The sequence below is a fragment of the Schistocerca americana genome, chromosome 3 (assembly GCF_021461395.2).
Source record: "Schistocerca americana isolate TAMUIC-IGC-003095 chromosome 3, iqSchAmer2.1, whole genome shotgun sequence".
NCBI lineage: Eukaryota > Metazoa > Arthropoda > Insecta > Orthoptera > Acrididae > Schistocerca > Schistocerca americana.
In genome coordinates, this window is record NC_060121.1 from 541,573,515 (window position 1) to 541,597,755 (window position 24,241).

Consider the following 24,241-nt stretch of genomic DNA (forward strand, 5'->3'; position numbering starts at 1 on the left):
CAATTTTTTTTTCTTTGCCCTTTCTCTGTTCTGTTTTTCTGATTTCTTAGTGCTTGTGAGTTTAAAATAGTATAAACTTCGTTTTATGGTTTTTATGTTAGTGTGGAAACTCTTTCATTAATTGATTTAAATTCTGTTGTTGAGTTTTGTATGTTTTTGTTCACAATGAAACCTGTTCCAAATTGGAGTACATTCTTCATAACTCTTTTTCCTGGTTTTCTGTTAGATATTCTGAATCCTTCTGAATTTAAAGGATGTTCACCAGTAAATTTTGTTTCTTACATTGCTGTTATCATTATATTTTTTCCTTTAGGAAGTTAATTAAAGTTACATGTTTTCCTGTTTTTAAGAGTGAAATATATTAGATTCTGGGGGCCTACAACACTACAAAGAATGGGTTGGAGCATTCTTAAACTAGCTTAGAACAACAAACCCATAATATCAGACACAGAAACATAATTGACCTAGTCACTTTTAATGTAAATTCACTCCGCAAAACAGCAAAACTTAAAGCTTTCATAAACCTGTCTGCATTTTATATTCTCTCTACTTTGGCCATCATTTGTTATCCTGCTGCCCAAATTCATAAACTAATTCCCTCCATCATCTGATTTGATTTAACTACATTCCATCAGACATGTTTTACTTTTGTTGATGTTCATCTTAAAATACATTTTCAAGCCACTTTTAGTTCCATTCAGCTGCTCTTCCAATCTCTTTGCTATATCTGACAAAATGATGTCATTGCCAAACCTCAAAGTCTTTACCTCTTCTCCCTCACTTTTAATTCCCTCCCCAAACATTTCCTTCACTGCTTGCTCACTGTACAGGCTGAATAATGCTGGGGGCATGCTACACTCCTATCTCACTCCCTTTTCTACCACTGTTTCCATTTCACGATCTTTGATTCTTTAATTGTAGTATGGTTTCTGTGCCAGTTGTAGATAACCTTTTACTTCATACATTTTATCCCTGTTACCTTTAAAATTTCAAAGAGAGTATTCCAGCCACCATTGTTAAAAGCTTTCTTTAAATCTACAAGTGCTATAAATTTAAGTTTTCCTTTATTCACCCCATCTTCTAAGATAAGTCTAAGGGTCAGTACTGCATCACCTGTTCCAACATTTCTCCAGAACCAAAACTGGTCTTCCTCAATGTTAATTCTACCAGTTTTTTTCATTATGTAAATAATTTGAGAGATTGTTTTGCAACATGCCCTATTAAACTAATAGTTTGGTAGTGTTCAAAGCTCTCAGCACCTATCTTCTTTGGAATATTAATTATTACATTCTTCTTTAATTGAGGGTATTTTGCCTGTCTCATATGTCTTGTACACTATATGGGGTATTTTTGTCATGGATAGCTCTCCAAGTATTTCAAGATTCTGAGGGGATATTGTCTACTCCAGTGCCCTTGTTTTGACTTAAGTCTTTCAGTGCTCTGTCAAATTCTTCTCAAAGTATCACTTCTGCCATCTTGCCTCATTTCACTTCTTCCTCCTGTTTCTATAATATTGCTTTCAAGTTTGATTTCAGGTTCATTTCCCCTGTACAACCCTTCTATACTTTCCTTCTGTCTTTCAGATTTTCCTTCATTACTGATTAATGGCTTGCAGTCTAAGCTCTTGATATTCATTCAGCTGATTCCCTCATCTCTGAAAGCTTCTTTAACATTTTCTATCGTTCCCTAGTCAAGCAAGCTTTTACTGCCTAATGTTGGTCCTCTAGCCATTTCTGCTTAGCTGTATTGGATGTTCTGTCAATCTAATTTCCTAGGCACCTGTATTTCCTTTCATAAGCTTCTTTCACTGCATTTTATTTCTCATTTCATTGGTTTAATTAATTGACTCCTGTGTTACAGAAAAATCACTGCTAGCTCTTGTGTTTTTAACTATTTTATCTACTGCTGCCTTCACTATTTTATCTCTCAAAGCTACATATTGTAACCTAACATACAGAGATTCAGTTATTGCAGCGTATTATAGCATACATCTGAATATTAAAAGTTGCAATTCACTATCATTTTATCACATGATTATATATTTATGCTCATATCTTGATTTTCAACTTACGCTGATATTATTGTTTAATGACATTTTCAAAATAGAGAAAACACTCTAATCGAATTTTTGTTCAAGCATTATTAAGCAAGGTAGGCAGTTGTTCATTAAGTAGACAAGTTTTGATCACTAGCTTTAATTGTAATATGGCATAATGTATGTTGCATAGCTTAATTAGGATTGATGAATGGAATTATTATTAATTTCAGGTAAATGAAACATTAATTTAATTCAAATCAAGACATGTGTATTACAATTTTATTGTTAACAATACACATAATGTACTATTTGGTTCTGAAAGACAGTAATTTACAAAAATAATTATGAAAAATGTGTTTGTTTTCTGCTGTGCATCCTGTCATGCTTAAATGATTTTGTGCAAGTTGTTTTTTTAATGTAAATTGCTTAAAACACCAAATATAACAATAACTTTGCTTACACTGTTAAAATGTTATACAGGGCTATTCCACAATGAAGTTATGCACTTTCAAGGATGACTGAGAGGGTAAATGCGTCCTTCTGAGGTAAGGGACCCTGGTGTGGAAATGACCACATCAAAAGTTATAAGAAAAAATTGTTTTCACACTACTGATGGTCAATCACTTCTACTGCAGGCTCTTTGCTTTATATATTTTGGGCAGAAATTGTACAGACAACAAGAAGAAAATGTCTAGAAACATGAGCTCTAAAGTATATACCTTAAGAGCTATGAGCACTTGTTCATATTTGCTACTGTGAACCACATCTCTTCTACTGCTCTTCTGCTCCTCAAAACAGTCATGGAAACAAAACAGTTATGAAAACAGTAAACATACAAGTACCCATAAATCCTAAAGTGAATACTAACACAACCCTCTGTATTTTATATCAGAACACAAAGTCAATAAAAAATAACCTCTTGGAAATGGAGTTGACTGTCTTCATAAATGCAAAAATCAAGCAAGGAAAATCCAGGATGGAATGTAATAATATTATGAAAAGGAAAGTTTCTGAGTCGCAGATAGGCACTGTCACAATATAAGCTACCAGCACCAAGGCCTTTGTCAAAAAAGGCACAAACACACACACACACACACACACACACACACACACACACACACACACACACACACACACACACACGCAAGTGCAACTCACACACACATGACTGCAGCCTCTGCCGGCTGAAACCACACTACAAGCAATAACAGCTATGCGAGATGGGAGTGGCAACTGGGTGGGGTTAAGGAGGAGGCTGGGGTGGCGAGGGCAAGGGATAGCAGGGTAGGGGTGGGGGACACTGCAGTGCTGCTGGGGAGTGAACAAGGATGAGGTGGAGACAGGGTAGGGCAGCTAGGTGCAGTTGGGAGGTTAGATGGAGGACAGGGGAGGGGGGGTACTGAAAAAGGAGGAAAGAAAAAAGACTGGGTGAATTGTTGGAATGAGGGCTGTGAAGTGCTGGAGTGGGAACAGGGAAGGGGCTTAATGGGTAAGAAAAATGACTAATGAAGTTTGAGGCCAGGAGCGTTATGGAAACATAGGATATATCGCAAAGAAAGCTCCCACATGCACAATTCCGAAAAGCTGGTATTGGTGGGAGAGATCCGCATGGTACAGACTGTGAAGCAGTCATTGAAATGAAGGATGTCATGTTGGGCAATGTGCTCATCAACAGGGTGGTCCACTTGTTTCTCGTCCACAGTTTGTCAGTGTCAGTGCCATTCACGCGGACAGACAATTTATTGGTTGCCATGCTCACATAGAATGCAGCATAGTGATTTTAGCTTAACTTGTAGATCACATGAGTGATTTCACAGGTAACCCGGCCTTTGATGGGATACGTGATGTTTGTGACCAGACTGGAGTAGGTAGTGGTGGGAGGATATGCGGGACAGGTCTTGCATCTAGGTCTGTTACAGAGATATGAGCCATGAGGTAAGGGCAGATGTCCTGCCCATTATCCTTCCTACCCCTCCCACAAAAAAAAAAAAAAAAAAAAAAAAAAAAAACCCCTCCCACAGTGGTATTCTGCCATCCACTAAACCTACACAATACATTCATCCATCCCTGCACAACCCCTGCTCGCAACCCCTTACCTCATGGCTCATATCCCTGATATCCCTGTAATAGACCTAGATGCAAGACCTGTCCCATACATCCTCCCACCACTACCTACGTCAGTCCAGTCATGAACATCACCTATCCCATAAAAGGCAGGGCTAAATGTGAAACCACTCATGTAATCTACAAGCTAAGCTGCAAGCACTGTGGGGCATTCTATGTGGACATGACAACCAACAAACTGTCTGCCAACATGAATCTTTCTCACCCACCCAACCCCTTCCCTGTGCCCATTCCAACACTACACAGCCTTCATGCCACCAACACACCCAGTCTTTATACTTCCCTCCTTTTCCGCTACCCTCTCATACTGCCCTGCCCTCTGTCTAACCTCCCTACTATGCCTAGCTGCCCTACCCTCTCTCCACCTCGTCCTTGTGTGCTCCCTAGCAGCACTTTACTGTCCCCCACCCCTACCCTGCTATCCCTCCCTCTCCCCACCCCAGCCTCCTCCTCACCCCCACCCAGTCGCCACTCCCATCATGCACTGCTGCTGTTGCTCACAGTGTGGCTTCAGCTACCAGAGGCTGCAGTCATGTGTGTGTGTGTGTGTGTGTGTGTGTGTGTGTGTGTGTGTGTGTGTGTTTGTGCGTGTGTGTGTGTGTGTGTGTGTGTGTGTGTGTGTGTGTGTATGTGTGTGTGTGTGTGTGTGTGTGTGTGTGAGAGAGAGAGAGAGAGAGAGAGAGAGAGAGAGAGATCTATTTTTGATGCAAAAATGTGCTTGTAATATGCCTTATGGAACACAGGCTTAATATATATGAAATAAAACTAACCCATATTAGAAACATTAATACTAGTTCATACTATTGCAGAACTTCCAAAAGAGCAAAAGAGGTGGTGGTTGCTTGATTTCAGTAGGAGAAGGTACCCAGTTCTGTGAACTCACAAAAACTAGCAACCTAAATGTTGAGAAACATTTCAAGCACTATGTTCTTGAGATCAGTCAACAAAAATAAATCAATGTCTGCATTTACAGGATATCAGATAGTAATCTATCAATATTCCAAAAGAAACTGGAGGAAGTTATGAATAACTAGAAGACAAAAAGCAAAAGAATTATATTACGTAGGTATTTAAACATAAATTTTGCCATTAAATCACATGACAACTGAATACATCTTTTGTGTCTGACATAGAAAAGTTGCCTCAAGTATGACACTCATGTCCTGCACCTCAGTAAATGCCATATTCATAAACACTAACTCTACTCTACACTTGTACTTACTTTACAAAACTTAACAAATGTAAACTATGACCTCTTACTTAAGCCTAAGAAAATTGGGATAAGCAAACTCTCATTATAAATGATCACATACAAAAGAGAGATTAAAGATGCCAAAAGCTGAAATTTAATTAAGCACCAGCTAAAGCATGAGACCTTGGAAAATGTTTATCTTCAGGGTCACACTGAGAAGAAAACAGATCAGTTTGTTGATGATCTGTTTAATTATCTTGACATTGTCTGCCCCTCAAAAAACGTAGCCTACAGAGAAACCACTGAGGAGCAAAGGGTACAAAGGATGCATCAGCAGGGAAATAATTACCTCCTGTGCAACCAAGAAAACAATTTACACAGAGCATAAGACAAACAGTGATCCAAACTTCCAAAGATACTTTAAAAAGTTTTAAAATATCCTCAAGAAGATCATAACTAATGTAAATCAGTTCTCTTTCAGGTATTGTAAACTCTCAAAACTCAGGTAACATCAGTAAAGCACTTAGGGAAGTTGTCAATAGAATCATAGGAATCAAAGCCAAACTGGTCTCTTTGAATACCTCCAGTTAAATGGAACAAAAACTTCTGATGCAAAACTGATCAGTGAACATTTGAGCTTGTATTTTTCAAAGGTTGCTGATAATCTAATGTCAAGAAACACTACACCAGCAGTATCACACAAATCTATATTCTGTATTGTACACAAAATAATGGTTTTTTTTTTTTGGATTCACATATACGTAATTTGCCTGAAACCTGCTTTCCATGCACTGGTAGGCATGTGACCAATTCAATTTTTTTTTCTTTTTTTTGAGTAATATTGTATTGATGAATCCTCAGTTAACCCTGCATTTGAAAGTGAACTTTTTTAAAAAAATCAATTGTTTTGAAAGTGTTATTGTACCTAATGTTCCTTATTCACTGACTGAGATTCACTGGCCACTTCATGATACTAAAATGTGAACATAAGGGTATAAATGCAATGGTGGACAACCGTTCCTCTCAGTAGACAAGCCATCTGCTAATTTTAGGGCGTTCACTTGCTCCTTCATTGGGAAAATAGTGCTTTTCCTCTTATTGCAGTTTGATGGGCACAACAGGTGTTTATTAGCAAATGCTGCTCCCCTGGTACATTGCAATACATAGTGCAACACATTCTGAGCATGACCCCCAAGACACTGCAATCTGTTGTGGAATATGTTGTTTCTCAATTTCAACAGCATATTGAACATGTCTTACACCAGTCTCACAATGGTTAACTGTCATTTTGGTTTTTGGCTTCATGAAAATCAAAAACTGATTTTTTCCATCTACCTCGCTGTGTTGGATGGGTTTACCTAACTAACATTACCACAACTGTTGAATGCTGAACTTGTGCAGTCATGCACGTTGAACAGTATGGATGGAGTAATATGCAACTCAAATCATAGCGGTGGTACTGCAGATTTTTACCCAACCCCATCTATGTTAAGGTGCTTACAGCACCATCTATTTGTAAAATTTTCATATAATAATAATAATTATTATTATTATAACTCTTTCCTTTCTGAGACGTTATGTCTGGTTAAAATTCGAAAGTGACTCCTGTAGTTGATAGTACAATTGGTATAATGTCAACTTCATCCTGATGCCACATGTCCTTGACTTCCTCAGCCAGTTGGATGTATTTTTCAATTTTTTCTCCTATTTTCTTCTGTATATTTGTTGTATTGGGTATGGATATTTCGATTAGTTGTGTTAATTTCTTCTTTTTATTGGTGAGTATGATGTCAGGTTTGTTATGTGGCGTTGTTTTATCTGTTATAATGGTTCTGTTCCAGTATAATTTGTATTCATCATTCTCCAGTACATTTTGTGGTGCATACTTGTATGTGGGAACGTGTTGTTTTATTAGTTTATGTTGTATGGCAAGTTGTTGATGTATTATTTTTGCTACATTGTCATGTCTTCTGGTGAATTCTGTATTTGCTAGTATTGTACATCTGCTTGTGATATGATCTTCTGTTTCTATTTGTTGTTTGCAAAGTCTGCATTTATCTGTTGTGGCATTGGGATCTTTAATAATATGCTTGCTGTAATATCTGGTGTTTATTGTTTGGTCGTGTATTGCAATCATGAATCCTTCCATCTCACTGTATATATTGCCTTTTCTTAGCCATGTGTTGAATGCGTCTTTATCAATGTGTGGCTGTGTTAGATGATATGGGTGCTTGCCATGTAGTGTTTTCTTTTTCCAATTTACTTTCTTCATATCTGTTGATGTTATGTGATCTAAAGGGTTGTAGAAGTGGTTACGAAATTGCAGTGGTGTAGCCGATGTATTTGTATGAGTGATTGCTTTGTGTATTTTGCTAGTTTGTGCTCATTCTATAAAGAATTTTCTTAAATTGTCTACCTGTCCATAACGTAGATTTTTTATGTCAATAAATCACCTTCCTCCTTCCTTTCTGCTTAATGTGAATCTTTCTGATGCTGAATGTATGTGATGTATTCTATATTTGTGGCATTGTGATCGCGTAAGTGTATTGAGTGCTTCTAGGTCTGTGTTACTCCATTTCACTACTCCAAATGAGTAGGTCAATATTGATATAGCATAAGTATTTATAGCTTTTCTCTTGTTTCTTGCTGTCAATTCTGTTTTCAGTATTTTTTTTAGTCTTTGTCTATTTTTTTCTTTTAGTTCTTCTTTAACATTTGTATTATCTATTCATATTTTTTGCCTGTATCCTAGATATTTACAGGCATCTGTTTTTTTCCATTGCTTCTATGCAGTCACTGTGGTTATCCAAGATGTAATCTTCTTGTTCAGTGTGTTTTCGCTTGACTATGCTATTTTTCTTACATTTGTCTGTTCTGAAAGCCATATTTATATCATTGCTGAATACTTCTGTTATCTTTAGTAATTGGTTGAGTTGTTGATTTGTTGTTGCCAGTAGTTTTAGATCATCCTTGTGTAGCAAATGTATGGTTTTGTGTCGGTATGTTCCAGTAATATTATATCCATAATTTGTATTATTTAGCATGTTCAATAGTGGGTTCAGAGCAAGGCAGAACCAGAAAGGACTTAATGAGTCTCCTTGGTATATTCCACGCTTAATCTGTATTGGCTATGATGTGATATTATTTGAATTTGCTTGGATATTAAGTGTGGTTTTCAAATTTTTCATTACTATGTTTAGGAACTGTATCAATTTAGGATCTCCTTTGTATATTTCCAATATTTGTAGTAACCATGAGTGGGGTACACTATCAAAAGCTTTCTGGTAATCAATGTATGCATAGCGTAGCGACCTTTGTTTAGTTTTAGCTTGATATGTCACCTCTGCATCTATTATCAGTTGCTCTTTACATCCTCGTGCTGCTTTGCAGCAGCCTTTTTGTTCTTCATTTATAATTTTGTTCTGTGTTATATGTGTCATTAATTTCTGTGTAATGGCTGATGTTAATATTTTGTATATTGTTGGTAGGCATGTTATGGGGTGATATTTTGCTGGGTTTGCTGTGTCTGCTTGATCTTTAGGTTTCAGATAAGTTATTCCTTGTGTAAGTGTATCTGGGAATGTGTATGGGTCTGCAATGTAACTGTTAAATAATTTAGTTAGATGTGAATGTGTTGAGGTGAACTTTAGCCAGAAATTTGCTATTTTATCTTTTCCAGGGGCTTTCCAATTGTGCGTAGAATTAATAGCTCGGGTGACTTCATGTTGCAAAATTATCACTTCAGGCATTTGTGGTATCATCTTGTATGTGTCTGTTTCTGCTTGTATCCACCACGCATATCTGTTATGTTGTACCGGGTTTGACCATATGTTGCTCCAGGAGTGCTCCATGTCTCTTATGTTTGGTGGATTGTCTATTTTAATGTGTGTGTTATCTATTGTCTGGTAAAATTTCTTTTGGTTTGTGTTGAATGTTTGGTTTTGTTTCCTTCTATTTTCACTTTTTTTGTATCTTCTAAGTCATTTGGCCAATGGTTGTAATTTCTGCTTCTTTTCATCTAATTGCTCTATCGCTTCTTGTTGTGAGATTTTACCTAACCTTTTTCGTTTATTGTCTGATATTTCATTTCTTATAAACTTTGTTAGCTGTCCGATGTCTTTTCTCAGTTTTTCTATTCTGATCTGTAGCCTGTGTCACCATGCTGGTTTTGTGGGTTTCTTCTGTGTGTTGGTTGGTTCTGATCTCTGCCTAGTGTGTATATTTAGTGTAGTGAGTGCTCCTATATAAACCAGTAGTTGTAACTCTTCCATAGTTGTATTTTCATTTATTTTGTTGTGTATGATTGTGTTGATAGTAGTTATTGTTGTTTCGACTTGTGGGTTATTTGGTGGTCTATGCAAGAATGGTCTAATGTCTGTATTTGTATCTTTGTATTCTATATATGTCAGCTGAAATTTTTCTTCTATATCTAACATATGTGTGACTTTGTGTTCTATTTGTGCTTGTTCTGGTGGCTGTCATAAGATTTTGTTTTCCTCTGATTGTTTAATTGATGCGTGTTGTTCTTTGTTTGTTTGCTCTGGGATGTTTGAGTCCACTACTGTATTTTCTTCTTCTTCTGATTGCGCTATATTTTGTTCCAGTATCTGTTGTGCTTGTTGTTTGATGTTTTCTAATTCTGACTGGGGTATCCTGTTATTTTTGATTATTACACGGATCTGATCAGCTAGTCGTTGTTCTGTTAAAAATTTTAATTCTGGGTATCTGGTTATAAGTGTTGTGTATACTTGTGATCTGTATCCAGTTGTGTTGGTTCCTAAATTTGTTGCTTGGTAATGACAGAACATGAGGTGTCGGTTAACTTCATCTGACCATCTCATCCACTGTCTTTGTTTTCCTTCTAGGGTGGTTGCAGGAAGCATATCCTGCAAAACACCTCTATTTGGATTTAAATCATTTTCCATGTGGCTAGCAGTGTCGTTACCACTGTGGACGGGCATAGGGTTCAAGGGCCATCCCTGACCATGACAGCGCTTGTCCGAAGCTTCATTAGTTCTGTCCTGAACCAACTAGTCACACTAAAAGGGGGGTTAGCCCTATTAGTGGTTTGTTTTTTTCGTTGCCTTTTACGACTGGCAGAACATACCGGAGGCCTATTCTTTTCCTGGGCCTCCACGGGGTTTATTATTATAACTATTATTATTATTATTATTATTATTATTATTATTATTATTATTACACTCTTGGAAAATGAAAAATGAACACCAAAAATTTGTCGCCCCAGAAAGGGAAAATTTTATTGCACATTCTTGAGGACATATACAACACACGATCACACAGTCAGAGCCATACGCTTGTGAGTACAGTCAGCAGAGCGTGCACAATTGCAGTGCTAGTACTGTACATACCCTCCTTTTGCAGCAATGCAGACTGCAATGGAGACGATCATAGAGGTGCTGAATGTAGTCTTGCAGAATGGCCTGCCATGCAATTCCTGCCTGGTGCCTCAGATAGGCCTGAGTTTATGCCGGACATGCAGACCATGCAAGATGAGGTTTCATCCAGTCCCAAACATGCTTAATGGGGGACAGATCCAAAGATCGTGCTGGCCAGGGTAGTTGACATACCTCTTCAAGAGCATGTTGGGTGGCATGGGATACATGTGGACTGTCCTGTTGGAAAAGCACATCACCTTGCCGGTCCATGAATGGTAACATGATGGGCTGGATGATGGTTTGAACGTACCTTGTATCATTCAGTGTTCCTCTGATGATCACCACAGGAATATGGCCGGTGTAGGATATTGTTTCCCACACCATGATGTCAGCTGTTGGCCTTTTGTTCCTCTGTCATATACACTCCTGCTTTTGGCGTTCTTCTGCATGATGCCACAAAAGCGTATGTCTATTATTGGCACCAAGGCAGAAGGGACTCTCACGACAGAAGACGACACATTTCCATTTATCCTTCCATTAACATGTATCGCTACACCACTGGAGGTGGGCTGAACGACGTTGTAGTGTGAGCAGAAGACACCCTAATGGTATGCAGGATTGTAGCTCTGCTTCATATGGTTGCAAATGGTATTCACTGATACCCCTGGAGCAAGTGTGTCCATAAGTCACTGTGAAGTGATGGTGCATTCCAGTATGGCAATTCATAGGACGAGACGGTCTTAGTGTGCATCTGTGTGTTGCCTCTGCCTGGACCCAGGTCGGTGGGCATGTGCACCTTCTGCTGACCACTGGCAACAGTGTCGAATCACTGTGGAGCACTCACACCCCATGTGTTGTGCAATTCTGTGGCATGTCCACCCTTCCTCCACCAGGCCCACTATAATCCCATGCTCAAACTCTGTCAGTTGCACAAACGGTTCACGTACATGCTGTCACGGCATCCTAACAATGTTGCAGACACAGACAGAGCTCCATATGCTGTGGCAAACTGGCTGCCACTGGCTCTGGCAGTGACCAACCACAGTGCATTGCAAGTATGGTGGGTCTTATTCACTTGCATCGATGTTCATTTTTCATTTTCCAGGAGTGTATTATTGTTATTATTATTATTATTTTTAATGTGACATTTACCCCTGTGTCAATAATATGCTGTTCAAATTTGAAACTAATGGTTCAAATGGCTCTGAGCACTATGGGACTTAACTTCTAAGGTCATCAGTCCCCTAGAACTTAGAACTACTTAGACCTAACTAACCTAAGGACATCACACATATCCATGCCCATGGCAAGATTCAAACCTGTGACCGTAGTGGTTGCACAGTCCCAGGCTGTAGTGCCTAGAACTGCTCGGCCACCCCAGCTGGCCAAATTTGAAACTATTTTGTGCAGTTCTCTTTCTACAGTGTTTTGAAACTGGAACCTTAGTTATGGACTCTTTGTACAATAGAATCACAGAATTTCTAGAAAAAATTGCAATTGTTGACCAAACACCAATATCGATTTAGAGCAAACAAATCTGTTAATGATCCACTCTTCAGTTTCACTGATCAAATTCTTCAAGTCTTTAATCAAAAGATATTTTCTTCTGAACTTTTCTTTTAAATTAGTAAAGATTAATTATTCACTGTTGCTTCAGGAGCTGGAACCATATAGAATCAGAGGTAGAACAACCAAAATAAAGTGGTAGAAATCACAAGCCCTTAAACTACGAAAAAATTTTCTGAGAAATCCCTGATATACTGTGGATTCCCAGAAGGTTTATTACTGGACCCTCACCCCATCCTACTATTTATCTGTGATCTTCCTCTAAATCTCCCTAATACTTCTCCTGTGTCAATTTCAGATGACACAGACTTGCTCTTCCACTTGGTCTCAGCTCTGCAATTGAAGCTCAAAATTAATCACATGACTAGAAGACTCCTCTCATAGCTCCACTACAACAGCGTGACCAGGTGTCCTGTATTTCACAGGATCATCCCTTATTTACCTTAAATGTCGTGTTGTCCTGTCAAAATATATATGGGACATATACTGTCCTGCATCTCATTAACTGTCTCCTATATTTTGAAATTTTGTGTTTTAAGTAATGTGTAGCATAACAAAATGAAGAGCAAATGTGGTCATTCCCAAAGTATAATGAAAACACAATCTGATTAAACCAAAGTGAATGAGGTTTATCATTTTCAGCTTCATTACATATTGAGATAACTGCTGCAAGAATTCACAGCTCATTACTGCACTAATGTTACTGCAGAAAGAATTTTTTCGATCACATATGATTTACGAATTCAGGAAAAGAAGAGGTTTAGCACTGAAGTTGCGAAGATAATAATATTAACCAAGATTAATTTTCAGTATATGTCAAGTGTCGATTTTTATAAAATTCCATTTGAAAATATCAAACTGTGAATGACATACATTCTTCTGCAAAATATAACAAAGATTTTTCAGAAAATACTCATGGAAAAAGTTCCAGGCCAATTGGAATTGAAAAATAAGTAACCTATTTAAGTAATAAACAATTTCTGTCCTAGTCAAAACATCATTATACTAAAGTGATGTATTGTGTTTGCACCTGACAACAACAAAACAAAATATTTATTCGATAAGTAATGCAAAGTATTTTGATAGTTTTTTAATCCAGATATTAAGAAAATTACATGATGATCTATTTGGTTCTAGTGTAAACCCAATATTTTAAGACAAATCTACTATACAGATACAGTATTAACAAAAGTTTCCACAAAATGGTGAGTCTTTACATCTACTAATTTTTGTCCTATCTTTTGATACTGGAAATCTGGTCACCCTACACTACAATAAATTACTGCTAAACACAAACAAGACAGCTCGATTGCTCCTCTACCCTTCGTGAAAGAGACCTGCCTACATGGAACCCTTGGAGATTGTTGGCAAAGAAACTGAACTAGTAACAGAAAAAAAATTGAGAGTCTGGATTGACAGTTTAGAAGATAACAGGTGACAGAGAGGCTTAATGTGACAGCTTTAACAGTGTCATCACTTGTCAGTAAAAATAGGTGGCAAGAGTGAATGGAGTAGCTGTTGCTGGAATTTCCACTGTGAGAAGACAGAGGAAACAGAGGAACTGACTGGCTACACCAAACAAAAATGATGAGATTCTGACTGAATTTGAAGCTAAAAAACTCAGAAAAAGGCAAAACATTAAAACTGCAAGATAGAGTCCCTAGAAAAATCACCATTTTTGCACCATTTTATAGAATAATCTACTACAAATTGTCTATAAAAATCATCTAACAAGTATAATGATACATCTTGACACATTTCCTCTACACACAATATAGCAGCTGCTTGCACATGAAATCCTCTAACAAATAAATGTTTAGCATGAGTAGAACTAAAACCACCAATTGCTAGCCATATTTGGTGCTAACAAGCCTCATTCAGTGTCTTCTTCATTACTGATACAACTTTCATACTAGGGGTTAGCAAGGAATCAGATATTTATTATATGTCAGTGATTGAGAAGTTGCAGTTTTCACTATAATAGCTTTGCAGCATATGGCTTTGATTTCAGTCACAACTAGCTCAAAATTAGAAACTGGAATAAGCATTTCAGCATTATAATATTCAATGTCATGTGACATCTGTTAACTTACATTTGTACTTCATTTTAAGGAGTTTATGTCTTAAGATATGGCTGGCCAGAGTGGCCATGCGGTTCTGGGCGCTACAGTCTGGAACCGAGCAACCGCTATGGTCGCAGGTGCGAATCATGCCTCAGGCATGGATGTGTGTGATGTCCTTAGGTTAGTTAGGTTTAATTAGTTCTAAGTTCTAGGTGACTGATGACCTCAGACGTTAAGTCACATAGCGCTCAGAGCCATTTGAACCATCTTAAGGTATGAAAGTATAACCTACCCATGATTGAAGAAATGAAACAAGAAGCTAATTTGTTCTGAGAAAGGCTTACACTTGGTGTTATATCTGGAAGGAGCACATATATGAGTGTGAAGTGTGATATTGGACACACTTCACCACCAGAAATTGTTTAGTGTTGCATCAAGTCTGAGTTAGGAGATGTGATGATTCATTTGAGAGTTGGTGAAGCCAATGAATGTAACTGTCAAATAAAGGCTGTAGTCACAGATTGACCTATACAGTTTCATATGTAAACAGCTGTCACCATAAAAACTGAAACTGATAGGTAAATTCAGAGAACGATTGAGGAACTCCAACACATAGTGATAGCAAACAACAGACGACACAGTGATATGGAGTACACACCACACTTCGTCTTGTAGAAACTGAGTACATATAAGGACACATGACATAACACACTCAAGTCACAGAGCAACGTGCCTTGCTACCGTACACCATCAGAGGTAAGACTGTGAGTCTATTTCTCTGCCAGCAATGCTAACTTTCCCACAGAGCCCCCCTCCTTGCCTCCCACCCCCTGATTGTGCAGAACACCAGGGTGGGGGTGGGGGAGACGGATGGAGGGGCAGAAATGCTAGCGAGGTTGGTTTGGTGTAGGGTGTAGAGATGATAGTAATGGACATGGGCAGATTCAATGATGACATGGCCCATATGGGTGAGCATGGGTATGAGCACATCGGGTGGGTCTGTGAGAATCTTGCTGTCAAAGGGGCAGGTGAGTAGTGAAGATCACCAGGTGTCTGTCATCGGTGAAATGTGCATGCAGGGTCAATGATGGGTTGGGTTGGGTTGTTTGGGGAAAGAGACCAAACAGCGAGGTCATCGGTCTCATCGGATTAGGGAAGGATGGAAAAGGAAGTCGGTCATGCCCTTTGAAAGAAACCATCCTGGCATTTGCCTGGAGCGATTTAGGGAAATTGTGGAAAACCTAAATCAGGATGGCCAGACATGGGATTGAACCATCGTCCTCCCGAATGCGAGTCCAGTGTGCTAACCACTGTGCCACCTCGCTCGGTCAATGATGGGTCAATGTTATTAAGTAAGGTAAGGACTTCCAGCAAATGGTGTACCGGGGACACAGGTGAGACCATGTAGTCATCGTGGGCTCCTGCAGCTACCAGCTCCTTGTCTGTAACCGTGAGGCTAAGATCCTCCAGCTGAAAGTAGCAGATATCAAGTAGTTCCTGGAAAGGAGGGGATGCTGTAGCAGGGGGAGGAGGGTCGGGAGTAGGTGGGGGTGGGGAAGTCACCATGATGGTGGATTCCTAATCAGGGGGCTTGTCAATGAGATACCATGCAGGTTTCAATCAGTTGATGAAGAACATGACTGGCTTGCTGTTAAGCAGAATGTCTTAGGTATTGGGATTGCATTGGACAACTCTATACAGGCCTGAGAATGGGGGCTATAGTGTGGCATGGGCAGTATTGTCTTGCAGCATGACATGGTTATATGTGGCCAGGTGTTTGGAGATGTTGGCAATGTTATGCCAGAGGTTAGCATAGGGGATGGGGAGGAATGGTGTCAAACCATACAATATATAGGCTACTCAGGCACTGAGGTCTTCTTTATGCAACACGTGGATGTCCAGAAGCAACCACGGGAGTATGTCGGCCCAGTTACCCCAGTGGAACATAGGAACAGCATTAGGTTGTGATACTATCTCTTGACAAGTCCATCAGCTTGAGGGTGGTAGGTGGCAGTTCTGTTATGGGTAATGCCACATAGTTTACAGAGTTCAGCAAAGTGCAAGGACTCAAATTGTCTGGCTCAGTCTGTGGTTAAAGGGGCAGGGCAGCCAAAACACCCAAACCAGGTAGACATGGGGGCTCTGGCAATTGTTTCAGAAGTGGATGGGGTAGCCTTTACCAAGTGTGTTACCCGGTCAGTAATGGAGGGGAGGTAATGGTAGTTGCCAGATGGGGAAGGGGGCCATCCAGGTCCACATGAAGGTGTTGGAAGGGTCCATTCAGTAAGTATCTGGAAGGTGCTGAGTCTGCTGGGTGGTTTTACATTAGTGGCATGGTACACAGTCCCTCATCCACAAGTTGTACTTAACATGGGACCATACAGACCACTCAGTTCTACAGTGAGTAGTAGATCTGACATTGTGGTGGCTGAGGTTGTGAAATAGTTCAAAAATAATTCTGCAGAACTCTTGTGGGATGAGTGGGTATGTGTATCCCTGGGACATGTCACAGAGGGCAGGGTGGGTTGAACCAGGGATAAACTTTGGCTCAATGATGAGGGTGGAAGAGGCATTGTTCAAGAGGTCCTGTAGCTGAGGGGCATCCTGCTGAGCCTGTGCAAGCTTGTCAAAGTCAATCATGGCTGAGATGGTGCTGATGCATGACAAGTAGTCAGCAACTACATTGTCTGTGCCTTTCACGTAATGGACATCTGTAGTGAATTGTGAGATGTACTGAAGGTGATGGTAATGCCAGAGGCACTTATCCTTGGAAGGGCTACAGATAGTGTTGGCTAGGGGTTGGTGGTCCTTGTAAATGACAAGGAGTCATCCTTCAATATCTTCTCTGATATACTGCATGATGGACAGGGGATCGTCTGGAATTATGTGAGCTAAGGTGGCTGCCAGAACCATATCATCCTCGATTATATGGAATGCTCACTGCATGCCTGTGGTCTACGTGAGCTTCCTGTGACCAGCTGTATTTTTGCCTTTAAGGGCCTGTGTTAAGCGTTCCTGCAGGGCAACAGTGTAGGACAGTAATGGCAATAGAATTTGATGATCCCAAGAAAATGGCAGAACTTGTGGTAGTCGGATGGTGACAGTAGGTTATGAATCAGCTTGGTGCACCCAAGAATTGCACAGATGCCATAAGCGATAATGGTGTGGGCCACGAAGGTAACTTGCATTTGATGGAGTTGATATTTGTCAGTGTTGATCACTACACCATTGGCTTCAAAAGTGCTAAGAACTTGTTCGAAGTGACCATGTCTGGCAAAAAAATGAGGACATCATCCAGATACACATAACAAAAAGAAAATATGAAAAGCAAGCTGTCTGTGAATCATTGTCAGATTTGTACAGCCCTTTTTTTAAATTCCATGTGGCATAAAAGGGAACTCAAACAACCAATTACACCTAGCACTTTAGTTACGGCAAGATGGTGGGTGAAGTCTTGGATATTAGAGACTGGCTAATTGTCCATTATTGTGTGAGCATTCGAGGAACAATAGTACCTGCAAAGTCTGGCTGAGCCTTCCTTCTCGTAGATGAGGCAGATGATTTGGCCCATATGCTATCTGATGGCAAGTAATGCAAGCATGTAACAACTCGTCCACCACTGCCTTCACCTTGTGAAGATGGTCAGGCGATAGACGTCTGGAATGCTGATGAACTGGCGGATCAGGTGTAATATTAATGCAGTGCACTGTGCCATTGTTGATGGCTGATGAGATAAAAAGGTCATGTGGAGTGGTGGGTTACCTGAGCAAGGCAGTAGTCTGCACATGTGTGGCACAGTCAGCAAGCTGTAGAGGTTTGGATGCAGCACCGCATGCAGGGGCTATCTTGACCCTGGAGGTGTCTGCATCAGATGGTAGCTGCAGACTGCAGCTGAGCTACCTGGACAAGGCCACTGCATGCACATGTGCACTGTGGCTGACGAGCTGTAGAGGTTCGGTCATGGTGCAGCAATCAGCACTAGATGCAGCCACTGGTTTGGCACGGGTAGCAACATGTCTGCGCAGGCACGGTGGCACAATGGGTAAAGACATTCTGCCCAGGTGCAGAGCAGGAGGCAGAATACTGTGCAGATGCGAACACAGCACAGCAGGCATTGTCTGGCATGGGCACAGGGGTAGGGAAGTGAATGTCAGTTACATGAGTGTAGTGCAAACGACAGCAGGTGGCGAAGGAGCAGACATGGAATGAGCACCAGGCGATGAATTGGCCTAGGTAGATGGTGATGTGGGGTGGCTGCATCAGGCAACTTGAGGTGTCAGGTGACAGGTGCAGGTCCACAAGCGTACGTGACAGATGAGGAATGAAGGCACTCAATGTTGGAGCAACTACAAGTTCTGCCTGTGCCGTTTGGATGTGACTGCTTAGGGATGCATTGTCCTGTCAGAGGCAAGTGAGTGTAAGCAGTCAGTGCAGTCAACACACTGTTGTATGTACCATTGCATGGATGTGGCTGAGAGTGAAGGTGTGTCAGCATGGGCACTTTGGGATGGTGAGGTCATTTGGTCACATGTACTGTCAGCAGTATGAAGCTGGAAAAACTGAATATGTTTTGGAAATAGGTAGGCACAAGTGCATGGAATTCTTGCTGTAGATTTGTTTAAGCACAAAAATAACAATGCAACATGTGCAAAAATTGTATCAACTTCAAGGAAGTTCATAAATGACCTCATAGTAGCTATGGACTTTATAAGTCAGTTTTCAGAGATCTGTCTGAGACACAACTTTTACATAGGTGCCTCCATTGTTGAATGTGGCATCAAAATAAAAGTGCAAATAATGAAATCTAAGGGACAAGCCAAACAAATCATGAAAGATCTAAAAATGAAATGTGGGGAGGAAACATCTAGTGATTCTGAAAACCCAGCTTATGGAACAGAATTACATTAAATATATAACAAACACAGTAATGTCCACTTTCATTGTATTTGTTTTTTCAGTTATAAGCAACTTTTCTCAGTGAATGTGGAAGCTAAAGATTCAATTTTTATGGATATGGTATTTTACACAATGTCAAAATGTAATTTACATCAGAATTATTTATATATAATTATTGAAAACTGTACAGCAAAATAAAAGAAATAGTGTAAATTTCTTTACATTAAGAATATCATTCAAAGCTACTAAATATTGTGACACAAAGTATATAATATACCATTAAAATGAAACTAAAAATAAAGCTTGCAGAGTATGTATGCAGACTTATGTGTTGAGTTGTATTATTAACAACAAATACTGAAGAGGTAACTGATGCTAACTACAATAATACCAACTATGGCTTGTAAAAGTAAGTTACTGATGTGTTCAAGTACAAATTGTGTTCCACCTCACAGCAGCATTGAGAAGAACATCGACTGATGTATGTGGAGCCCCAGGACAGTAATGAATGGCATTAGGTTACAATCATGATAAACTGAACTCTTCATTATTAAAATTAACCTCTTTTAAGAACAAACAAAAGAAAAACACACCCGTCAACTTGAATAAGGAATAAAGTTCTTCCTGTGAATTCTTGATAACCATTTGTTTCTCACTGTTTCATTCTTCAAACTTTAAATACAATAATTTTTTGGCCTCCATTGTAATTTTTTCTATAATTCAGCATAGAACAATGAAACAGCACTCTGGTGGTGAAAAGACCAAAGGTTGACTGAACACACACAAATCATCCAATCTAGTGCACTCAAAGTAAAGAAAAACAATCCAAATTCAATCATATAGTAGTTACTCATCAATGAGCTCAGTTACAATAAATGGCATGGAATGAGAATGTTCCTCTGTTGACTATGTATGATGACATATTGTGACATCATGTACTATGTGTACAGTGTTCAGGAGGTGCTGTCCATCTCAACATTGCTGCATGTACTTGCTGACTGCAGATGTCATGACACATGGGAAATTAAAAGATAAGCACAGCAGCAGTCACATTTCCACACTTGTTTCAAATCACCAGCCATGGCTCATAAGGAAGTAATGCTTATTAGTGACTGTGGGTCAATAGGAAGTGTTTTACGTAACTTAATTTTCAGAAAAAGGTAGGAATGAAAAGCAGTTGATGACAGAAAAAAGAAATCTTAATACTTCTATAGACACTCAGCGAGAAACTAGTTGGGAAAATAAAATATGGTCTTGACAATAAATTTGAAGAGAGAAAATCTGAAACTGTAAAAAGTAGTGAAATACCTGGGGTTAAATTTAATATTGCCTAGGAAGTGTGACAAACATTACTGAAGACTGATGAAGTAGCAAATTAGAGTAATTCTTGCAAGAAATTTGTGGAAAGTGATCTTGGGAATGATAAATGAATTTCTAAAGAGGTTAAAACCAGTTTTGAGGAATCATAATCAGAAATTGATTGAATAACAGTTGTAGTCTGTGATGAATCAGGTCATTTTATACCATCCTCTATAGATACGAAGAAAAATTTTATGGAGTACATTCCATTCTCACTGGAGGCTTAAGAACTTTTTGTGAAATATTTCTTCTCCGTATCTGGAGTGCATGGATGGAGAAATATAATATTATTAATTTGTCATGGAGTCTTTTTAAAGACAATATTGCAGTGCATGCATGTCCAAAGGAACAGGCACTGTGGCAACTACAGCTATTATGAAATACATGAAATTTATCCACAGTTGCAAATATAGATAACCTTCAGCTGTATAATGGAATGATGACACTGAAAAAATTCTGGTTCAAGTCCCGGTCTGGCACATATTCTCAGTGTTGTTGTTCCATTATATAGCTGAAGGTTGTCCATATTCACAACTGCGAACACATTTCATGTCTTTTTAAGGCATTCTAAAAGAAGAAAGTGATCTGGAAATCTTGTTAACCACTTGTGACTTAATTTCAGACATAAATCCCTCAACTCAGTGACTTCATTATGGAGAATATGTGAACAGAGTAACCTGAAATTAGATAAATGCCTACCCTTTTCTAAATGAGTATTCAGTTACGTAACGTATTTTGACGATACGCATAGTCAGAATGCAGCAAGTAAGAACACAAAGCTAATTACTTGCATAGAGAGGGGAAAATAAAAAATAAAAAGATAAAGAAAATCAAACTCAGCTTAAAAATGTTGAGTTAAGTAACAGTTAGTTGATAGCTAGAAATAGAAGATTTCAATAATTTTCCAAAACAATTATCTCAGGAAAATAGCTATATATGCTACTAATAAGCCTTCAAAGGAACCTTGGATTATCTGTCTTATGATGGAGTGAGTTTCGTTCTGCACTCAGGGATTGGCATGTGGTTCTACAGTCATGCAGTTACCTATCAGCTTCTAAGAAACTTGCTGCCTTTTGAAATAACGATGGGAGAATGACAGTTATTAAGTAAAGCAAAAATTAATCATTAAATGAACTCTATAAATAATGCACAACATTTCTTCATTGAATCATTTAGTAAGTGCAAGCACATTATGGAAATGCTCAAAAAACTCCAGTTGTAGATATTACAAGGGAGGCATTGTGTATAGTGTTGAGATTCTCATGGCATACATTCTAAGAAGAGTCGAGAAACGTATTTCCTTCCACAAGCAAAATAACTATAATGAGAAAATCAGAGAAATTGGGGCTCATATGGAGGTTTACTGGCAGTCATTCTTTGCATACATCATTCGTAATGGAACAGTGAAGGAGGAAATTGGTAGTGGTACCAGGAGTATCCTCCAGCACTGTGGTGTAACATGGGATTCTACAGAATAATGTGTTCTACTCTTATCATCTTAGGCCGATGAAAGATGTTTGAGAAACTGAGAACATAGTTTAGATAATTTTTAAGTGTGGAACATTCAACTCTGCTCACTATGGTTTAGCAAATGTGCAGATGGGTGCAAAACCTGCCAGCTCCAGACACTGCGAAGCGGCAACAGCAATTTCGCATCTCCACCTGCAGAAGAGGCTTGCTTATGCTTTGGCTATGCCTTGGAAGGCTCACAAAAGAAGGGGCACTGGCAAGAATGTAAACAACTGAACAGTTGAAGATCAGACTTGTGAACTGTCATTCTGACATGGCTATCAAATGTAAAAAGCATCAGGGGTACATGTAATGATACATCATAAGCTACAACTTATGATGAACAGTCTGCATCATTTGCCACTGTAAAAATAAAGGTATCATGGAACCATTTCTGTTATAATACAAAGCGTTATTGAAAACTGGTTTATGTCATTTAATAGATTTGACAGATTGACACTCTCTTCCATCATCTGTCCTCAACGCAGAAGTGAGGAAGTCACATGTTATAGTATTGTGGTATATGCTGGACCATGAAAATAATCAACTTCAAGATCAGTGTTTAGTGGTTTTGCCTGCTTTATTTATCTTTGTTTGTTGTCCTTGGCTGAAAAAATAGGGTGTGGATGTGCAGTACTGTCTGCTGTAAATGATGTAGCCAACAGATGCACAGTTGCATTTCACAGTCTTTTACTTTCACAATCCCCCAATAATACACAGTTATATATGGCCAGCGCACTATTGTTATAACTTCCCATAAGCCTCATTAATAGTTTTCAGGTGAACATCCACATACTACTACAATAGTTTACTGTTGAACATCTACGAGCAGTAAAAACATAACCACATAATTCACAGTTCTTTCAGAATAATCAGGTATGTATGGAACAGACACTGTCATTGCTTTAACACATGGCCAAATGGTGTAGCACTTATTTCACTGTTAAGTTGATGAATTGTCATTCTAACCAACACGGGTTCCTCATCTAAAACTCGGCCATGGACTGACTGTCTCGTCACCAAAAATCGGGTCCTTATATATCCTCACAATAATAGGTGCTGAAACCACACAGTGTTCGAAGTTAAATTTACAGAAATTACAATGAAAACTTAACTCATTAAATTAACTGAATACATTGAAGAATTGGTTCTTTTCAACAGTTTCTTCTACTACAAGGGTTAGGTTGAATTATTTGTTTAAATGATAAAATTAACATAGACAGTGATACAAACAATACTTTTGATGAAACTGAAAATTACTTTGGAATTAATTATGGGCTGGCTTTTCTAACATGTTTTCAAATACAGCCAAATAGATACTTTAAGGTTACTGGCATTTTGTCTTCCAAATGTTTACAACTATTACAGAATTTATATTTGTATAATAGAAGGAAACATTCCACGTGGGAAAAATTATATATAAAAACAAAGATGAGGTGACTTACCGAACGAAAGCGCTGGCAGGTCGATAGACACACAAACAAACACAAACATACACACAAAATTCAAGCTTTCGCAACAAACTGTTGCCTCATCAGGAAAGAGGGAAGGAGAGGGGAAGACGAAAGGAAGTGGGTTTTAAGGGAGAGGGTAAGGAGTCATTCCAATCCCGGGAGCGGAAAGACTTACCTTAGGGGGAAAAAAGGACAGGTATACACTCGCACACGCACATATCCATCCACACATACAGACACAAGCAGACATATTTAAGGACCATGTCTGCTTGTGTCTGTATGTGTGGATGGATATGTGCGTGTGTGCGAGTGTATACCTGTCCTTTTTTCCCCCTAAGGTAAGTCTTTCCGCTCCCGAGATTGGAATGACTCCTTACCCTCTCCCTTAAAACCCACTTCCTTTCGTCTTCCCCTCTCCTTCCCTCTTTCCTGATGAGGCAACAGTTTGTTGCGAAAGCTTGTATTTTGTGTGTATGTTTGTGTTTGTTTGTGTGTCTATCGACCTGCCAGCGCTTTCGTTCGGTAAGTCACCTCATCTTTGTTTTTATATAGAATTTATATTTGTTTATAAGTCAACAATAGAATTTAAGTTACAAAACAATTATTGATTTCACCCTACAACAAAAGATACTAACTAGGAATAG